Raw genomic sequence first — 21,062 nt, 5'->3', positions numbered from 1 at the left:
CTCTGTGCATGGTACCAGGGGTACATGATGTTATCACTGGGGAGGTTAGCCTTGACCACTTGGTTAAGGTGATCAGTTGCTCCGCTATGAAGTAACCATTTCTCTGCTCTTTAAGTAATGGATATCTTATGGGGAGATACTTTTAGACTATGCAAACATTCTGATTCTCATCACACTTTTGCCCACTGATTTAAGCACCCATTGATGGATCTTGCTTTTAACAGTTACTAGTGTGATGTTTGCTCAGGGGTGATTTTCTCTTTTCCTTATTCCTTTGCAGATATTAACTGGAATTCTATAAGACAGAGTTGTCCTTTCTCCTCCAGTATTTCTTTATTTAGTAGTTTATTTGTAACAATATGAACTAATGGATATTTACTTACTTCGTGGGTTACAATATAATAATATTATTATTTTTACTCAACTTATTCCACCTTTGGCATTAGGAACTCCTTCCAGTGGACTCTTGTGTCCTTTCTCCTCCTTCTCCCTCTCCCTCTCCTTCCTCTTCTTCCTCCTCCTCCTCCCTTCTCCTTCCCCTTTCCCTCCTTCTCCTTCTCCTCCTCCTCTTCCCCTTCTCCAATTTCCCCTTCCCTCCTTCCTCACCCCCACTCCTCCTCCTCCTTCTTCTTCAACTTTTTTATTTTGTGGGACCATAAGACCTTTCAGGCTCATGTTGTATTTTTCCAGAGCCAGCCCTGGAATCAACTATTTCTCCAGTATGCTTGGGTTCCTTTTATTTGAGAGTGATATTTAGAGACCAAGATCTGACACTAACTGTTCTCATTGTGAATGGGGTGTAATTTCTTCTAGGTCCCCTCTGCCGACAGACCTAGGGAACCCTACACACACCCACACTATTTATTTCTGTATCCATCTATCTGTGTGTATGTGTGTTTTATTCTATCCTTCTACTTCCCATATTTGTAACTTTTCTTCAACTACAAAAAACCTGGATATCATTGTCCATCATAAATTCACTTACAGTTCAATCATCGTATAGACATAAAGTAGTTTCGGAATTGCCAACCCGAATCTCATATCCCATGAGACATAAAGTTACTAACTAGAGTACAGTGTTTGCATATAGTTTTATATATATATAAAAGTTTGTGACTTTCACCCCATATTTCCATAAGGTTTTTGGTCCTTTGTCCCTTTAGGAGTTCTTCATGTATCTGTGATATATATTACAAATATTTTCTCCCCTCGTCAGTTGTCTTTTGAGTTGTTTATGCTAACTTTTTGCCATGCAGTTGTTTGTTTTTTTAGTCAAATTGGGTTTTGACTCAGAGTTGAGTTAACCTCTTAACTGAGGTTAAGAGGAATTCACCCCTTTTTTCTCCTAGTACTTTCATTGTCGTGTTTTTCATTTTGATCTCAAAGCCATTTGGAATTTATTCTCATGTATGGAGTGAGATAGGGATCTGATTTTACCTTTTTCTAGTTGTCCCAGCATCATTAATTTTTTAAAAAACCATCACTCTAGGAGCGCCTTAATGGCACAGTTGGTTGAACATTTGACTCTTGGTTTTAATTCAGGTTGTGATCTCAGGGTCATGAGATTGAGCCCTGCATTGGGCTCTGCATTGAGCACAGAGTCTGCTTAAGATTCTCACTGCCTCTCCCTCTGCCCCACTGTCACTCATGCTCTCTCTCAAATAAATAAATAAATAAATAAATAAATAAATCTTTAAAAAAATGAAAAAGATCATTGCTCTAGTAATATGAGATGTTACCTCTCTCATATACTAAATTTATATGTGTTCTTCGGTCTAGATGGTCTCTCCGTTCTCTTCTCTTAGTTTAATTGTCTGTTCCTGCACCAGTACCATGAGGTTTTAATTATGGATACATTGTAGTATGTTTTAGTGCCTCAGGGGCCTATCCTCCTCAAAAGTTTCTCTTTACTGTTTCCCTGTCTATTCTTTTTTTTTTTTTAAGATTTTATTTATTTATTTGACAGACAGCGAGAGATCACAAATAGACAGAGAGGCAGGCAGGGGGGCGGGGGGAAGCCGACTCCCTGCTGAGCAGAGAGCCTGATGCGGGACATGATTCCAGGACCCTGAGATCATGACCTGAGCCAAAGGCAGAAGCTTAACCCACTGAGCAATCCAGGTGCCCCTCCCTGTCTACTCTTATATGCTTGTTTTTCAACGTTAATTTTACTATCAACCTGTTTAACTCCATAAAAAGCTTGTTGGTGTCTTTGTGGGGGTTGCATTCAATGTATAAATTAACACAGGGAGAACTGATGTCTTTACTGTGTTGAGTCATCATATCCAACAACAACAAATGTCTTTTCCATTTGTTAAAATCTATTTTTGTGCTTTTCAGATGTCTTTAAAATTTTTCCTCATTTAGATTTTGTATGCTTCTAGCAAGAATAAACAAAGTTTATCCTAAAGTATTTAAATTTCCCTTACACTATTATAAAGGGAATTTTCTCTACCATTATGTCATTTAACTGCAACTATTTGTGTATATGATATCTCTTGATTTTTGTATATCAGTTTTATACCTTGCCACCTTAGTGAATTCTTTTATTGTTTGAGTTAGTTTTGTCATTGATTTTCTAGGGTTTTCCAAATACCCAAGCATATCTTCAGCAAATAGAAAATTGATTTCTGGGGCATCTGGGTGGCTCAGTCAGTTAAGAGTCTGCCCTTGACTCAGGTCACAATCCTGGAGTCCCAGAATTGAGTCCGGTGTTGGGCTTTCTGCTCAGCAGGGAATCTGCTTCTCCCTCTCCCTCTGATCCTCTCCCCTCTTATGCTCTCTCTCTCTCACTCTTTCTCCAATAAATAAATAACATATTTTTCAAAAAAATTTAAAGAAGAAAATTAATTTCTTTTACTTAAAAAGAAATAGTTCTTACACCGATAATTCATTTTTCTCATCTAGTTGCATGGTTAACTAATACAATGTTGAATGTTGTGGAGACAATTCTTTGTTAACGATCTTAGAGAAATGATTCTAGCATTTTCTAGGCAATATTATGACAAGATTCAAAGTTAAAGGAGTAAAAATTATAATTGATAATATTTATCAAGCCCTTATAAAAAAAACCTATCTCAGTTTATCCCCAAAGAAGGAAAAGCCTCTTCATGTTGTCCCAATGGAGGATTGGATGTTAATACCCCTAGTCTCTTTAAATCAGTGAAGATTGTCTTCATGCCCTGTCACCAAATTTGGCTCTAGTTTTTGTTGTCAGAAAACTCCACACAAGACAGCCCACTGGGCAACCTTTGCATATGGCAGACTATCTGCCTTGGGAAAATTTTACAGTACTGCCTGGTAGAGGTACTAGGTCAGCTACATATGTAATCTGGAACTTTCTAGTTTCCATGTTTAAAAAAAAGAAACAGATTAAACTAATTTGATAATCTATTTTATTTAACCCAGTATATCCAAAATATTATCATTTCAACATGTAATCAGTATTTTGCTTTTTTTATACCAGCAATTTACACTTATGATAGATCTCAATTCATCCAAATCACCTTTCCTTTTTTAAATTTTAAATTCAATTACTTAATATATAATATATTATTAGTTTAAAAGGGAGAGGTCAGTGATTTATTAGTTTTATATAATACCCAGTGTTCATTATATCAGGCACCCTCCTGAATGCCCATCACCCAGTTACTCCTTCTCTCCACCCTCCTCCCCTCCAGCAACCCTCAGTTTGTTTCCTATGATTGAGTCTCTTATGGTTTGTCTCACTCTCTGATTTCGTCTTGTTTTATTTTTCCCTCTCTTTCCCTATGATCCCTTGTTTTGTTTCCTAAATTTCATATATGAGTGAAATCACATGATAATTGTCTTTCTCTGATTGATTTATTTTGCTTAGCATAATACCCTCTAGTTCCAGCCCCATCATTGCAAACGACAAGATTTCATTTTTTGATGGCTGCATGATATTCCACTGTGTATGTATGTGTATATATATATGTGTGTATATATATATATACTGTGTATGTATATATATACTGTGTATGTATGTGTATATATATATATGTGTGTATATATATATATACACACATATATATATATGCCGCATCTTCTTTATCCATTCATCTGTCAATGGACAACTGGGCTCTTTCCATAGTTTGTTATTGTGGATATTGCTGCTATAGACATTGGGGTACAGGTGCCCCTTCAGATCCCTACATTTGTTTTTTTGGGGTCAATATCCAGTAGTCTAATCACTTTCAAGTGCTCCACTACCACATGTACCTGGCAGCTGCCAGTCGTTTCTGTGTATGAAGTGAGGTAGGGATCTAATTTTATTTGTTTCAAGTATTTGCTCAGTTGCCCCTGCACCACTTATTAAAAAGATCTTTGCTCTAGTAGTTTGAAGTGTCATTTCTATCATACATTGAATTTCCATATGCCAAGGTGTCATTGGGCTCTTTAATATATACTGTCGCACTTAATCTGCATCACAGTGCTCCGACGTGGTATGATTATCCCCATTTTACACACTAGAAAACTGAAACTCAGAGACACTGAGAACCTTCCCCAGGCCCACTCAGCCGTTTGACTCCAAAACTGATTCTAAGAATTACTTGACCACGGGGGCAAGATTAATTGAGCCTGCAGGTAGTGGGAGGGCGCAGGCAGGAATGGCTCCAGAACAGGATCGCCTCACGAGAGAAAGGAAAACAACAATTAGAACTAAATAGGAACTCAGTCTTCTTTACCCACAGGGAAGAGTTTCCAAAGACATCCAGTCCCTCCACAGCGCTCCTTGCCCATGCACATGCTGCGTACTAGAGTCTATCCTTCCTTGCTTCCTTCTCGAGATAAAAATGTGGGGCTTCTTTTTTTTTTTAAGATCTTATTTATTTATTTGACAGAGAGAGATCACAAGTAGGCAGGGAGGCAGACAGAGAGAGAGGGGGAAGCAGCCTCTCCGCTGAGCAGAGAGCCCAATGTGGGGCTCGATCCCAGGACCCTGAGATCATGACCCGAGTCAAAGGCAGAAGCTTAACCCACTGAGCCACCCAGGAACCCCAAAATGTGGTGTCTTGAGCAGGAACCTAATTAACTGTTTCAAGAGCAGGGATTTAAATTTATATTACTTCCTTCTCAAGTCCCCTCAGTTGAGACTAATCAGTCAAAGAAAATGAAGCCTCCATGTCTGACACCAAATCTTATCCCGCAGAGTTTAGAAACCAAAAAGGTTCTTCCTGTTTGTCTTCCCAAGGTCTTGCCTGTGTTGCAGTCTAGGTGTGGAGACAGCTTTCTTCCTACCTAACATGGGCAAGTCTTTCTGGTGGGAACTGGTAATTGGTTATATCTTGTTGCCTGTGCCTGTGTCTCTTCTGGAGCTGAGCCGGTGGTTAGAATCTTAGGACTTGGAAACTCTCTTGTTTCACAACTTTATCCAGAGTAAGCTTGGTGGGTATCAAAGTTTGCAAGAACCAGAAGCTAGAGCACATGGGTAAATGGTCATTTAAGAGTGCCTCTCAGTCCCCCGGAAACAGCCACTCCTGGACTTGCCCTTGGCTGCTGCCACCATGGTGGCTGGAACACACAGTGGATGCTTGACCAAGACTTTCTGGATGACAAATGATGCATGGTCATATTGACAATGGACTGACAAGTGGATTGGTGAAGGAACGAATGGGCAGATGTATGGATGATTCTTAAATGTCCGTAAATCATCCCTTACATTAGTAGTGAGCATTTAGAGTATGAGAGCTCAAAACCAGTCTTTCTCAAGATGTAAACTGTGAACCTCTTATAACAATGATCCTCTGGGAAGCCTTTTAAAAAATAAAAATGCCTTGAGGCGCCTGGGTGGCTCAGTCAGTGGAGCATCAGATTCTTGATTTCGGCTCAGGTCATGATCTGTGTCCCAGGATGGAGCCCCGTTTGGGGCCACGTCAGGATCCGTACCCAGAGTGGTCTGAATATGCTGTCTGCTCAGGGATTATCTCTCTCTGTCCCTACTCTGCCCCTCTCTCTACTTGCTCATGCTCTCTCTTTCTCTCAAATAAATCTTTTTTAAAAATATAAGTAAATAAAAATAAAAATGTCTTGGTGCTGCTCCCTGAGATCCCTGCTCAGTGGGTCTGCTGTGGGACTTCATAATCAGTAATTTTTCAAATTCTTTGGGTAACTCTGATGATTAGCCAGGGTGGAGACTTCCGCCCCTTCCAGCTGCTGAAGCTTTAGCTTTAAGACTAGAATGGGAATCAGAGTCTCCCTTCTTACCATGCATTAACATTATCTAAAGAACCACAGACTACTTACAGAGGGACCTTCTGGATTGTTCCATTCCAAGATAACAGGCTGTTGTTGACTCTCAGTTTGAGCTCTGTCTGACTTGCAGCCCTTTTTAAAAGTCTGAATTCATTGCCAATGTTTAAATAATCAGTTTTTTTTTTAAATATGACTTTCAGAATTTCTTTGGAAAAAAAAGAGAGAGTGTTCTGGTAAAAGTGGGTCTTTATTTTTACAAGGGTTAACATCTGGAACCCAGTAGCGACCACCCATTACACAGGCGCAGCCTCTCCAGCCTGCAACAGTCCCCACCAGTCTCGTTTCACTCACTTGCTTGGCTTTACCCCTATAAGCATCCAACCTGGTGTCATTTTAACATGAGGGAACCAAGACTCAGAGAGAGGAAGTAATCTGGCTGGATTTAAGCTATTTGGGGAGGGCTAGGGGGACCCATCCTTTCCCTGCTGTGTGCTACCAAAGAAGGTCAAGGAGACAGAGATTGTTTAAGGAAAATAAATGAGGAAGTGGGCTCATTGAAGCACCATCATCCTCATCATCATTACCACCTTAAAAAATTATAGAAGATGTATTATTTATAAAGCACCCTTCCAGGAAAAGAACAAGAACGCCCACAAAGACCTGGCAAGGGGATCAAGCAGAGAACTCATCGAGGAGTTATTGCAGAATGTGTGATTCTATGAGTCAATATGCTGTCACACTTGCTAAAGCACCATGCAACCACTAACGCCCAGTTCATTTTTTTTTAAAGATTTATTTATTTATTTTAGAGAGAGCGAACTAGGGAAGGGGCAGAGGGAGAGGGAGAGAGAATCTTAAGCAGACTCGGCACAGAGTGCAGAGCTGGACACGCAACTCCATCTCATGACCCTAAAATCATGACCTGAGCCAAAACCGAGAGTCAGATGCCCAACCCACTGAGCCATCCAGGTGCCCCATGTAGATCGTTTAGGAGAAAATGCATCTGAGGTTTCCTCTAAATGGGTAAAAATATATCTTGGAAATTAAATTATTAATTGATTAATAGCAAAACATCAAAATAAATTCAATCAACTCAAAATTATTGGATGCCAAAGAGAAAGGAGAGCTTAGCCATTTTCAAGTCACAGACAATCCCCAAACTTTATTTGAGACCAGAAATGTACTAACCTCTGTAACTGCACAATCCTATCCTCTATCCTTGGTCTGCATTTCACTCCCCCTCTCTCTCTTTTCCCTTCCCTGTTCTTTCTTCCCCCCCAACTCTTGGGTTCTTGGGCCAGCGGAGAGCTGGCAAACTCACTAACTTTGACATATACCATTCATACTGGTATCAGATTACTCCTTCCAAGGGGATTTATGCTTCACTGGAAACCAAGAACTGCATTTCTAAGTGGGCATTTTCAAAGTATATCAAGCCAGGTAGGAGACCCAAATAAGGGGTATATTTTTCCCCGTGTCCCTGAAATTGCTCTACCTGAAATTTCTGTACCCTCTCAGTAGGTACAACACCCGCGTGGAGATTGGCAGGTCCTAGTCAGAACAATGCCCAGGGATCCTAGTTCCAACGGGACAGTCCTATTCCACATCGTTAAGTTTTCAGGAATGACAGCAAACCTTTGACTTGCAGGGTGGCTCCTGGCAGGAGCCAGCAGGCTTTATCTCTGCCCACAGCCAAGTCACCCCATGGGATGACAGCGGACAGAGCAGAGAGCCGGCAGCCCATCCATCTTGCTGGCACTCACTCTTCTCTAAGCATTTCTCCATCAGTTCCTCCCTTGGTCCTTTCAAAAGCCATAAGGTAAGTATCATAAGCCCCAGGGTTCAAAGAAAAACACTAGCCCAGAGAGGTCACCTGACTAACCTTAGACCACACAGCTCAGACATTGTAGACTCTGACAGGTGTTCTGGGTCAGCCTAAGACTACCTGCCCAGCAGCCTGCCTGCTCTGTGGGATAGTTTCAAATGAGAGAGGCACACACACCTGGAAAATCCCAAGCAGGTCAGCAGCCCAAGAATTTGCCCAGTTTGGGACATGGTGAATATCCACATAAGCATACACTTCTGAGAAGTGGACAGTTGACAAGACTAATGTGGCACGATCTTCTGTATCATTTTGAATTTCAAGTGGTTATTGTTCTTTGGCCCCTAGAAATCTTTGGCCCCTAGAAATTGGTAGTTAGATGAGGTCCAAGGATGAGTCTAGGAAAGCTCAGATGCAGGTGGACCCAGTAGTGTACGCCCAGACTGGCTCTTCTCTCTCTTTCCATCCAAAGCTTCCTAAGGACAATGACTTGACTTTGTCAAAGTTTAAGCAAAGAAGTAGGGGTAGAGAGAGGTGGTGGTACCCAGTGTAGGTAAAGTGCATGAAATGTGACCTTGGGAAGATCTAAATTCTAGCCCTAGTCCTGCCTTGAAATCATGAGTCCTTCCCCTCTCTCCTTCTCCAGGCTTCAGCCTCCCAAAAAATGAAGTCATAAAACTGGAGTTGGTGCCCCTGAATTTCCTTCTGGCTCCAACGTTTTATGGTTCTGAGATCTGATCATTCACCACGCTGAAACCCGACACACTAGGACATACACAAGGACACTCCTGGGTTTCCTGATGAGAGAAGAGTCATGAGTTCACCCACTGACTTGCTATCACCTCAAGCATGTCTCTTCCCCCTGGAAATATCACCTTCTGGCTCAAATAGAGATGCCATCATAGGGAAAACCTCACCCCAAAGACTCCGTGGGATTCTGTGGTAGCTCTAAGAAGTGGAAAATAAACAGGTCTTCTCCAGACTGAACAGATTCCAGAGTGGAGGAAATTTCCTTTGGCATTCCTTGTGAAGAAAGTGCCAGAGAATTCAAATATCCCTGCAGATCTGCAAGTCCATCAGGAGCTCCATTCAGTGCTGGAAAGAACCAGAAGACACGCCTCTGCTGTAATGAAGGCTACTGCTTACTTAGAAAGAGAATGGCCTTCACCCTCTTCCCAAAGAGACTTTATCAATACATTCGCAGCAGCCATAGGTGTTGAGAACAGTAAGGGGAATGACACTAGGGAGAGTTGGGTCTTGCCTATGGCTGAGGGTCAGCCTAACACCCGCTACAGTGTCCAACTCACAGGGGCCCTCCGTGATGCCTGTCAGATGAATGAATGAATAAGACCTTTAGAAAATAGGATTTTAATTTAACAGAGTTTCATGCCAACTTTCTTAAAGTGTAGTGATATTTCTCTGCAGATAAGGTTTTCTAGAAAGACTTGGGACCTGGCATGAGGAAAGGCAGTACCCATTAGCTCTATGACCTTGGACAAGGTGGGTGACTTCCGGTGCAAGACAATCATTCCTAATCTGTACCTTACAGGGTGGTAACGAGGAGGAAATGGGGAAATGTACTCAGAAGCTCTTTGCAGACTATTAGCTGTGATGTACAGGTTGTTATCCTATCCTTTTCTGGATAGGATCAGCGCAGAAAACAATCCTTTTCTGATAATTTAAGAGCATTGTTGTATCAGCCATCACAATGTCCTTTAGCTACAGGTGGACGTGTGGACAGTGTCCTGTGTAGTAGGAATGCCCTGACCCCAATCCCACTAAGTCCACAGAGATTCAAGGGGCCAGTACATTGGGGCCATAACCCAAGGATCATCTCCCCAAAATGCGCTTGGATGATTCTGTTTCCTGGAGGTGGCAGGTAGGCATCAAACACTTCTCCGCTTCCCCAGGTGAAGGGCAGCACACAGGTAACTGTTCCTCCCCTTTCTCTCCAAATCAATGACTCCACTGATTATTATCATTATCATCAAGTATCCCGTTATCATCAAGTTCATCTATTTCACCCTGGGACTCTTTGCTGCTTGCCACCTGAGCACCTGTCCTGTTGCTGCTTCTGCTGAGGACCACAGATGGTCCCACCATTGCCACATGCTTTTGTTTTCCAGTTCCTGTGGCTTATCATTGACTCCATAGCTTTTGTAAGCAGAGAATGGCCTTGGGTAGATCCAGCCAGCCTATCCCAAGCTCCTGCTTCTGTCTTCCGAGCAACCCCATCCCAGCCTGGGCCAGTCTGGCTCAACAGTATCTTCTAGTACCTGGAGATTTTGTTTACTTGTGTGTCCAACCCCCTACCCCCAAATTCCTACACTGAAATCCTAACCCCCAGTGTGATGGCATTAGGAGGTGGGCCTTTGGGAAGTGATCAGGTCGTGAGGGTGGAGCCCTCAGGAACGGGATTTGTCCCCTCATAAAAAGAACCCCACAGAACTCTCTCAGCCCTCCTATCATGTGAGGATACAGTGAGAAGTCGACAGTCTGACCCCTGGAAGTGGGTTCTCACCAGAACTCAACCACACTGGCCCCCAATCTCAGACTTACAACCTCTGTGGCTGTGAGAAGTGAATTTCTGCTGTCGATAAGCCACCCTATCTGCGGCATTCTGTTATAGCAGTCTGAACTGGTTGAGACTATTTGGTTGGATTATTCTAGAAGACTTTGGCACAAACGGCACATGTGAATGAATGACTGAGAGACTCAGAGGAAAGAACTTTTGTGAGGGTTTCACGTTGGGGGGGGCTCATGGAGGGAGACCTGTTGGAGAAGGGAGAATCAGAACAGGGTTTCTGCAGCCAGTGCTGGAGTGGTTGGCCGAACAAATTTGCATCCCATTTGCTCTAGTAACAACACAAAAGGACACACAGCTGATGCTGCCAACTCTTCGCTAGTTCATACTAAGAATACAAGGGAGCCATGTTTACAGGTCCGAACATCATTTCTTTTGTGACTTAGGTGTTTTCTTTCCTCCCCAGTTTTTGCCAGAGACCCAAAGAGACCCTTGGGGAACAGAGGCAGGGCAGGTCCCAGAGAGCAGAGAAGTGAAGCATCCAGAGCTGCTGCCCTTGTCCCTGTCATCTGCTCCTGACTTCTCTATGGGGCACCAGCTGATGGCCTGCACTGTCCCCTCCCAGGGCTGCAGCCACATCACTGGTGTCTTCACTGCAGCCTTCACATAGCGGGACTGGCTTGGGACACTTGGGTCCTGGGGATTAGGTCAGGCACTGGTTCCTGGAATACACGGAAAATACAGCGTCTCTATTCTCTGTGCATGTTGTTGCGCTGGGGCTGCCCTTTCCAAGGTACCACAGACTGGGTGGCTTGGCCAAGGAAACGTCCTGTCTCCTGGTTCTGGACAAGTCCGAGCACTGTGCTGGGCAGGGCTGGTTCCTTCAGCGAGCTGTGAGGGAGAGGGTGTTCCCTGCTGCCCCCCTAGCTTCAGGTGTGGTGCTGGCCAGCTTTGGCTTCCCTCGGCCTGTAGAACCTTTGCCCTGACCTCTGCCTTCAGTTTCACAAGGTGTTCTTCCCACATGTGCGTCCACACTTCCCTTTTCTATAAGGATGCCAGTCATATTGGACGAGCGCCCAACCTCCTGCAGTATGATTTCACCTTAATATTTTAATATTTTTTTTTAGATTTTATTTATTTATTTGACAGAGAGAGATCATAAGTAGGTAGAGAGGCAGTCAGAGAGAGTGAGAGGGAAGCAGGCTCCCTGCCGAGCAGAGAGCCCAATGCGGGACTCGATCCCAGGACCCTGAGATCATGACCCGAGCCGAAGGCAGTGGCTTAAACCACTGAGCCACCCAGGCGCCCCTGATTTCACCTTAATTCATGACATCAGTTCTGATCTTTTTTTCTAAATAAGGTCACCATTTGAGGGACTGGAGCTTAGGACTTCAGTATATGAATTTTGGGAGACACAAGTTAAATTATTCGGTCATCCTCATGAATGCACATTAGCGGCCTAGTGTGTGGGGTGAGGGGGCAGTGGATATTAGATAGATCTAGCCCAGTCCAATAAAATCATTCCATCAGGTTATTCCAGGAAGAGGAAAACAGTCTTGTCTCAGACGTTGCCCCTCCCAGCCCCTTTCTCCTAAGATGACAGGTGGGTCTGTGGTGGAGGAGGCAGCCCAGACCCCCAGTGGCTATGGGAAGAGTGGGGTGAGCCTGGAGGCAGGATGTCTGTCCCCGGCCACTGTCCCTTCAAGGCAGTGGCCATCCTCTTGCTGGCGATTGCTTGTCTGGCTGCTATTGGAGACTCATAGCAGCAGCTACTGGAGCTCAGCATCCATCTCCTTAACTTCTCGGGGGTCATGCCGTCCACACTAGGTGCATCGTCTCCACTCACTCTTCCTGGAGCTATAGATGTCCTCAGGTCAGGCTGTAGCTTCCGTCTGGTTCTCGACCTGAGTGGTCTATCCAGCTGGCCAAGGCTACAGGGCCACTTGACCATTTCCTTCCACGTGAACTTGTTTTTCAAATATTTGTTCTCTTATTTTTATTTTTTTTAAGATTTTATTTTTAAATATCTCTCTACCCAGCATGGGGATTGAACTTTCGACCCTGAGATCAAGAGTCTCACGCTCCACCAACAGAGCTGGTCAGGCTCCTCTCTTGTTTTTAAACAACACTACATTTTGGTGATAGTTTTTGCATCTGTGTTCATCAAGGATATCGGTCTGTAATTCTCCTTTTTGATGGGGTTTTTGTCTGGTCTTGGTATCAAGGTAATGTTGGCATCACAGAGTTAGTTTGGAAGTTTTCCTTCCATTTCTATTTTTTGGAACAGTTTAGGACAATAGGTATTAATTCTTCTTCAAATGTTTGGTAGAATTCCCCTGGGAAGCCATCTGGTCCTGGGCGCTTGTTTTTGGGGAGATTTCTGATGACTGCTTCAATTTCCTTACTGGTTATGGGTCTGTTCAGGTTTTCTATTTCTTCCTGGTTCAGTTTGTATGTCTCTAGGAATGCATCCATTTCTTCCAGATTGTCAAATTTCTGGGGTATAGTTGCTCATAATATGTTCTTATAATTGTCTGTATTTCTTTGGTGTTGGTTGTGATCTCTCCTCTTTCATTCATCCAAGAAATGGGCAGAAGACATGAACAGACATTTCTGCAAAGAAGACATCCAGATGGCCAACAGACACATGAAAAAGCACTCAACATCACTCGGCATCAGGGAAATACAAATCAAAACCACAATGAGATACCACCTCACACCAGTCAGAATGGCTAAAATTAACAAGTCAGGAAACGACAGATGCTGGCGAGGATGCTGAGAAAGGGGAACCCTCCTACACTGTTGATGGGAATGCAAGCTGGTGCAGCCACTCTGGAAAACAGCATGGAGGTTCCTCACAAAGTTGAAAATAGAGCTGCCTATGACCCAGCAATAGCACTACTGGGTATTTACCCTAAAGATACAAATGTAGTGATCCAAAGGGGCACGTGCACCCGAATGTTTATAGCAGCAATATCCACAATAGCCAAACTATGGAAAGAATCTAGATGTCCATCAACAAATGAATGGATAAAGAAGATGTGGTATATATATACAATGGAATACTATGCAGCCATCAAAAGAAATGAAATCTTGCCATTTGCAATGACATGGATGGAACTAGAGGGTATTATGCTGAGCAAAATAAGTCAACCTGAGAAAGACAATTAACATATGATCTCCCTGATATGAGGAATTTGAGAGGCAGGGCAGGGGGTTGTGGGGAGTAGGAAAGGAAAAAATGAGACAAGATGGAATTAGGAGGGAGACAAACCATAAGAGACTCTTAATTTAATGAAACAAACTGAGGGTTGCTGGAGGGGAGAGGGATGGGAGGGATGGAGTGGCTGGGTTATGGACATTGGGGAGGGTATGTGCTATGGTGAGTGCTGTGAAATGTATAAGACTGATGAGTCACAGACTTGTACCTCTGGGGCAAATAATACATTATATTTATATTACATTTATTAACATTATATGTTAATAAAAAATAAAATAAAATTGATAAAATATTTAAAAAATAAATAAAATAAACAGCATTGCAAACCTCTATAATCAGGTCAGGGGGCATGTTTTTAGTTCATCACTCGGCCACATTCAAGGGGAGAAACAACCAGGTCCTGGATGTTCATTCCAGGAAAGATCTAGGACTGTCCTTAAAGCCTGGAAGAATTCTGAGAGAAAAGTTTGCAAAAATGGAAAGAGCTGTGCTTCGTTTTCAGGGAACAAAAACAGCCTGGTTTTCCTCATTCCCTTCCTCCTTCCTGATGAAAATATCCTTTGCTTTCTGCCACCACCACTGGCTACCTTACCTTCCCAGACAAGCTCGGGTTCTGAACCAAAATGAGCTAAGAGAAGAGGTAACACCTTCCTGCCTGCTCTTGGGGCTCGATGAGAGGCCACTGCTCATTTCCCTGGGGCAACTGGTCAGGCAGGAAAGGAGGCAGTGGGGGAGTTTCTGACCCTCAGGGTCCCCTTCCCGGAGTTGGGCATCTCTCGCTAGGGAAGTAACGAGAAGCCTAGAGTTTGCTGAACCAAGGATTTACAAGATCAACAAGGAAACCAGAACATCCTGTGTGCCTGTGCTCTGAGGCACTAAAGAACACTCAAACTTCAAAGGAGGATTAATTGAGAATTTCTAGAGGTAAGGGATGACTGGGTGGCAAAGTTGGTTAAGCATCTGACCCTCCGTTTTGACTCAGATCATGGTCTCAGGGTCCTGGGATGGAGCCTGGTGTCCAGCTCCATGTTGGGTGTGGAGCCTGCTTAAGATTCTCTCTCTCCCTCTGCCTCTCCACCCTCCTCAAAAAAAAAAAAAAAAAAAAAAAAAGAATTTCTAAAGGCAAACACTATGAAGGGGCTAAGTGTGTTCACCCACTGCCCTGTCTCCCACAGTCTATCTTTCTATCCCCATCCCATCCCCAGCCCTCAGAATTGTTGCCTGGCATTTATCCTATGTTTATCACGGCAGGCAGCCTTCTAAGGTCTTCTAGCTTCTTATCTCAATTCATCATCAAAACAACCTCGTGAGGAAGGTCCTATTATTAGCCTAAATTGCCAGAAGAAGGAATGGAGGCACAGAGAGGTTGAGTAACTTGCCCAAGGGAACACAGGCTGTGGTAGAGCCAATAATGGCACTTGGGCATTCATCCCCGGAGCTCATGATCTCTTTGACCAGGTCATACTTCTCAGAAAGAGGGAAAGGCGTTTATGTCTTTGATGCAATCTTTGCGTGGGGGTTGGAGAATGTGTTTCCACATGTGCAAAGCTGAAAACTGAAATTTTTTAAAGAGGTTCTTGGTGGATCTTGATTCATTTCATAGTGAGACAAAATATATGACTCATGTGGCCATGTCCTCCTTTGTGGTTAAAAAAAAAAAAAAAACTTGGTCCTGGATCCCTTATCTTTCTTCCCCTGTACTTATCATTCAGACCTCTTAGGGCCCTGTTTGCCAAATATACAGGTACTGTTTTGGGGGGGCCACTCTAGACTCCGGCCAGCATCCTCCTCCTCTCCACTGAGACCCAATGCTCTCTGAAGTCCCGGATTATCCTACACCTGACCCAGGATGTCCACATCCTCTGCCCAGAGATGTCCCCATGTCACCATGCTGCTGTGGAGACCAGCCCAGGGGTGCAAGTCGGGTGAGGCAAAGTTTTATTGCAAAAACCCCTGAAAATCCATATGCAGACCTGGTTCTACCCTTGCACATACAAATCCTTGACCCATATTTCTCACAGACTGAATAAATAGTATGTGTCACACCTAAATTTTAAATGTATGTTGATATTACTATGGTCAAAAGGCAAGGTCACTTAAAAAATGAGTGACTTTTTGGTGACAATAACTAATATGTACATAGCTTTTCCCCTTTGTCAGCCTCTACCTTAAGATACATGGATCTTTATATGGATCAACTCATTTCACTCCCCCAATGCCCTAGGAGAATAGTACAATTAAATTGCTGTTATGATCCCCATTTTACTTAGCGGGAAACTGAGACTCAGAGAGGCTAGGTGGCTTGCCCAGGGACACACAGCTGGTAGGTGGCAGAGGCAGGGTTTGACCACAGTATGTAGGCTCGGAGCCTTGCACTGCACCAGCTGTTTGCTGATCTGCATTCGCTCCCCCCACAGATGCTACAAACACAATGATCTCATCATCACATAGGTGGGAAAACCTAAAGAGTTCCAAAACCTTAGTTCTACAGAAAATGCCCTCTTTTTCTTAATCACCTTTTTATCTTGGAACTGCATTAAATTTATAGAAGAGTTGTAAGCTAGTACAGAGTTCCCACACGCCGTTTGCCCCATGTTGGTTTCCCTAATATAATCGTTTTCCCCTGAGACATGTGTCAAAACTAAGAAACCAATATGGTGCATCGCTATTAACTAAACTCCACATTTTGTTTGCGAGCCACTGGTTTTCCCATTAAATGTGCTTTCTTCTGTGTTCCAGGGCCAATCTAGGGTCCCACACTGTGTGAGCTCTCAGGTCTCCTTTGGGTCCTCTGGTCTCTGATAATTTCTAGCCTCTCCTTGTTTTTCATGACCTTGACAGTGTTGAGGAGTTCCGGTCAGGTATTTGGCAGAATATATCCAGTTTGGGATTGTCTGATGCTTTCTCACAATTGGACTGGGGTTACAGGATTTTTGAAAAGAATACCACAGAAACGAGGTGTCTTTCCCATCACGTCCTATCCTGTCGGGCGTGATGGTTCATTTTATGTGTCAAGCTGACTGGGCGCAGGGATGCCTGGAGAGCTAGTAACACATGATTTCTGGGTATGTCTGTGAGGGTCTTTCTGAAAGAGGTTAGCATTTGAAACAGCAGACTGAGTGAAGCAGATGGCATTGTCCAATGTGGGTGAGCCTCGTCCAATCCGTTGAGGGCCCACATAGAACAACAAGGCAGAGGAAGGGCACATTGGCTTTTTACTTGAGTTGGGACATCCATCTTCCCCTGCCTCAGACATTGGCACTCCTGGTTCTCAGTCTTTTGGTCTCAGACTGGAACCCACACCACCAGACCCTGAATCTCAGGCCTTTGGACTCAAGCCAAATTACACCACTGCTTTCCCAGCTTGCAGATGGCAGATCATGGAATTTCTCGGCTTCCATAACCTTGTGAGCCAATAATAAATCTCCTTACTATAAGAAATCTCTCTATCTCATATTTTAGATGGTTCTGTTTCTCTATTTCTTCGGAAAGCCTGACTCATACAAAGGGGGGACCCATGACATCAGCTTCACCAGGGATGTCCAACCTTGGTCACTTGATCCAGGTGCGTTTACCAGATTTCCCCTGAGTGAATCTACTATTTTCCCCTTTCTGCGCTCTGTCTTTGGAAGCAAGTCCCTAAGTCTGGTCCACACGTTGGGTAGGGACAGGAATAGGTTAAGTTCCTCCCTGCCCCACCCCTGTCCCCAAAGTGAGAGTACTGACGTCCATTGTGTGGAATGCTTCTGTAAAGATCTGTCTCTTCTCCTGCATGTATTCAATATTTGACCATGGGGGCGCCTGGGTGTCAAGCACTTTTTGTAGCTGTTGACTGTGACAACAGTGTACCTCTTATAATTCTATCAGCTCCTTAAAGAAACAGAACATATTCTCTTTTCTTTCTTTTTGTCCCTTCCAAATAGCAGGAGTCCAATGATTTAATTCACCAAACAGAACAGAATCAGATCAAATTCAAACAGAACAAATCCAGATAGGCCTGGATCAATTCTTTAAAACATGCGGTTTCCCAAGAACAAAAGAGCCATTTTCTTTCACGGCCAATTTAGAATGTTCCTGTAACCAAGCTCACCAACCTGAAGGCCCTTATCCTCCTCTGGGCCAAATGCTGGGTCTGTTAGGATTCATGATGCAAAGTATCTAATCCTTCTCTATTCTTTTGCAGACTTTGTTAGCCAATTTGTCTGACCAATGTTCATAATCAAGGAATTAGCTGACCAGTTGCAAAATGCACTTATATTTATAAGGCATGTGTGAGTTCCTGGCCCTGGCAGGCTGTGTGTAAGAAGCAGAATTGTTTCCCTGTGCTCCAGATGAATGCACAGCCTTTGGAGTGTAACAGTCGGGGACTATAAATTCTCCTCTGAGGTGGAAAACAATGAGAGGTGAGCACGGGGGCTAGGCAGTGCACCTTCTGATTCCACACAATATGTTGCTACAACAATCCCCTGGTCCTCGGGACACCTGTGACTCTGCAAATATAACCAGAATTGCCCATCAACGCAGGGGGCAGGCCTGCCCCTTACACCAGCCTTGGAGGAGAACTTCCTAGTGGCCTGACCAAACCTATTTGGAGTGCTTTGGAGGAGGGGTTGGTGGGAAAGGGAACTGTTCCTCTCATTTCCTGGCAACCTTCAGGCTGAAGGACTCAGCTCAAAGCTGAGTCTCTGTGTTCACGGAAATGACCATCTGGGGAAACCATCAGCTGGATGCTCTTCTCCCAGCTACGTGACTAGCTCTTGAAGTGATAGGACGCTTGTTACTTCAGTGTCTCTCACACACAACTTTTGGCCTTCTTGGGAAACTGTTTGATTAGCCAGGAACCTGTTCACTATGAAATTGCCTGCCTGGCTCCCCAGGACTCTCAGGCAGCCCTGGGGGAGGTCATCCCAAGCCAGCTACAGGAGCTATAAGGTCATGAGAACCTCCTTCATATGGTGTTGCCTTCTATTGACAACATTTCACCCTCAAGTCTGTGAGTAGAATTGCTAAGAATGTTCCCCTATGTCTGCTCCAAAGACGGGCTCCTTTTCCCATGCTTGGGAACTGGGCATTGGGCAGTTAAAGCACCAGGGTTTCTATTCATGAATTCATAACACTGACTACACTGTTCACAGTTTAGGCTGGACATAAGCATAAAATTATTGTACAATGGTTGCCAAGTGTTGCACTGGCAGAGAAAATCTGTTCCAAATATCTCGATGCCAAATGGCCAAGTTACCTCACTAGGACTGCACTTTTTAAGTTCTGGAAAGAGGTGGAAATTTACAGACAAATCACTAAGCAGATTCAAGTTTCTCTTCTCATCTCAAGTCAAGAGGAAAGAACATGAACTTGGACATGCCAGAAGCAGGAGACTAAACTCTGACCCAAGAAATGTACTCCCACCTCCCACCCCGTGAAAGCATGAACATGAGGCATTCTGGAAGTTCATCAGAGGTTACGCTCCTATCTCCAAGCCTTACACCACCAGTTAAGGACCAATAGTTTCAGCCTTGCATTTTCAGTTTGTGATGATTGATTTTATGTGCCAGCTTGGCTGGGTCATAATGCCCAGTTAGTCAAACACTATTCTAGATTTTTCTGTGAGTGTGGCTTTTGAATGAGATGAACTTCTAAGTTGGTAGACTTTGTGTACACAGATTACCCTCCCTAAGATGATTGGACTTCATCCTATCAATTGGAAGACTTAATAAAACCTGAGCAAGAATGAATTCTACCAGCAGAACTGGACTCGGACTCAAACTCTTCACTGGGATTCCAGCCTGCTGGCCTACCCTGCAGATTTTGGACTCCCCAGGCTCTGCAACTGCATGAGCCAATTCCTTAAAATAAATCTCCCTCTGTAGAAGACATATACAGACACAGAGATAGAGACATCCCATTGGTTCTGTTTCTCCGGAAAATCCCAATTCATAGTTAGTTCCTGTTTTCATGGGGGCTCCCAGAGTCTTGTTGTGGTGGGTTTGCAAAAAATGTCAAATAAGCTAATCCCCCAAAGCCTCTGATTCACCTCTTTAGTTCAAAAGCTCTGCTCTCATCCCATACAAGTTCTCGCTCACCCCAAATCTTCACGATTTAGTCTTCACGACACTGCTGGTTACATAAAGCAGGATCTCCTTCATTCTTGGGTGTCAGGTCAAGTCTGGGCTAGTTGTGGACAAGACCAGAGAGGAGAGATATCTACTCTACAAATCTCCCCTTGGATCTTCAAGCCCTTGGATTCCCAGACAGTCCGTGTTCTCATCCCACCCAAGGAGGTAGATGGTATCATTCTGATTCCAGATTAGAGGGATACGGCTGATTCATTCGAGGCTATGGAATTAATCTCTGGGTTGGCATGAGAACATAAACCTTGCTTTCTGGTCATAGGCATCAAATGATGCCGCCCCAACTTCCCTAAGTCTGAGGTCAGAAAATACTCATTTTATTACAACACTCTCATGCTTATCCAACTTCTTTACTTCTGAAGAGGGTACAATCACATTAGCTATGTCTGCTCAGTATAGTCTCAAGTGCTATAGTCTTCAGCCCCAGTGGAAATAATAATTATTCTTTTTTAAATAATAACTCACTTTTATTGGGTGCTTACTCCACGGCAGACATTATGCTAAAAACTTAGCATGTACCACTTCATTTTGTCCTCACAAGAACCTTATTATTGGCCCTGTGGTCATTTTGTTCACAAAGAGTGGGGCTAGCCTGATCCTAGAGCCCTCCCTGGACATGGAGGTCATTTGGGCAGAAGAATAAGGGAAGTATAACTTGGGATCCCAGTCTGAACCAAAGAAGCCCCAACTGTTGACTAATGGAGTTTGCCTGAAGACATCAAGGTGCCGGGTCCTACAGCCCAGAGTCATCCAGGAGCCAGAAGAGAAGGCAAGAGGGTAAAGTGAACAAGAGATGGAACCTTCAGGAAGAACCCTTGGCAAAACTCAGAGGCTCATTGTTGGTGGGGTGGGGGACAGGGAGGCACATCCCCGACTCTCCCTGCTGTGTCTTTTCTCCAGGATACTCCTCTCCCTAATCCTGCCACCAAAGCCCTCACTCCTGCCGCAGCCTCTGTGTTCAACCCAGCTTTCAGGGAACTCTCGTCGGTGAGCACACACCCTCTCCTATCTTGTTAAATGAAATATGTTTGACATAAGTCAGCATATCCGTGATGAACCCACGCTCTCGTGCTGGCCTGGGACACAGGGACACAGGACTCCCCTGAGGGTTGATGACATGAAGGTGATAGGGCTCTTCCCTACACTAACTGG

Source organism: Meles meles, chromosome 12, assembly GCF_922984935.1.
Source record: "Meles meles chromosome 12, mMelMel3.1 paternal haplotype, whole genome shotgun sequence".
NCBI classification, from domain to species: Eukaryota; Metazoa; Chordata; class Mammalia; order Carnivora; family Mustelidae; genus Meles; species Meles meles.
Note: the sequence above shows the minus strand (reverse complement) of the source record.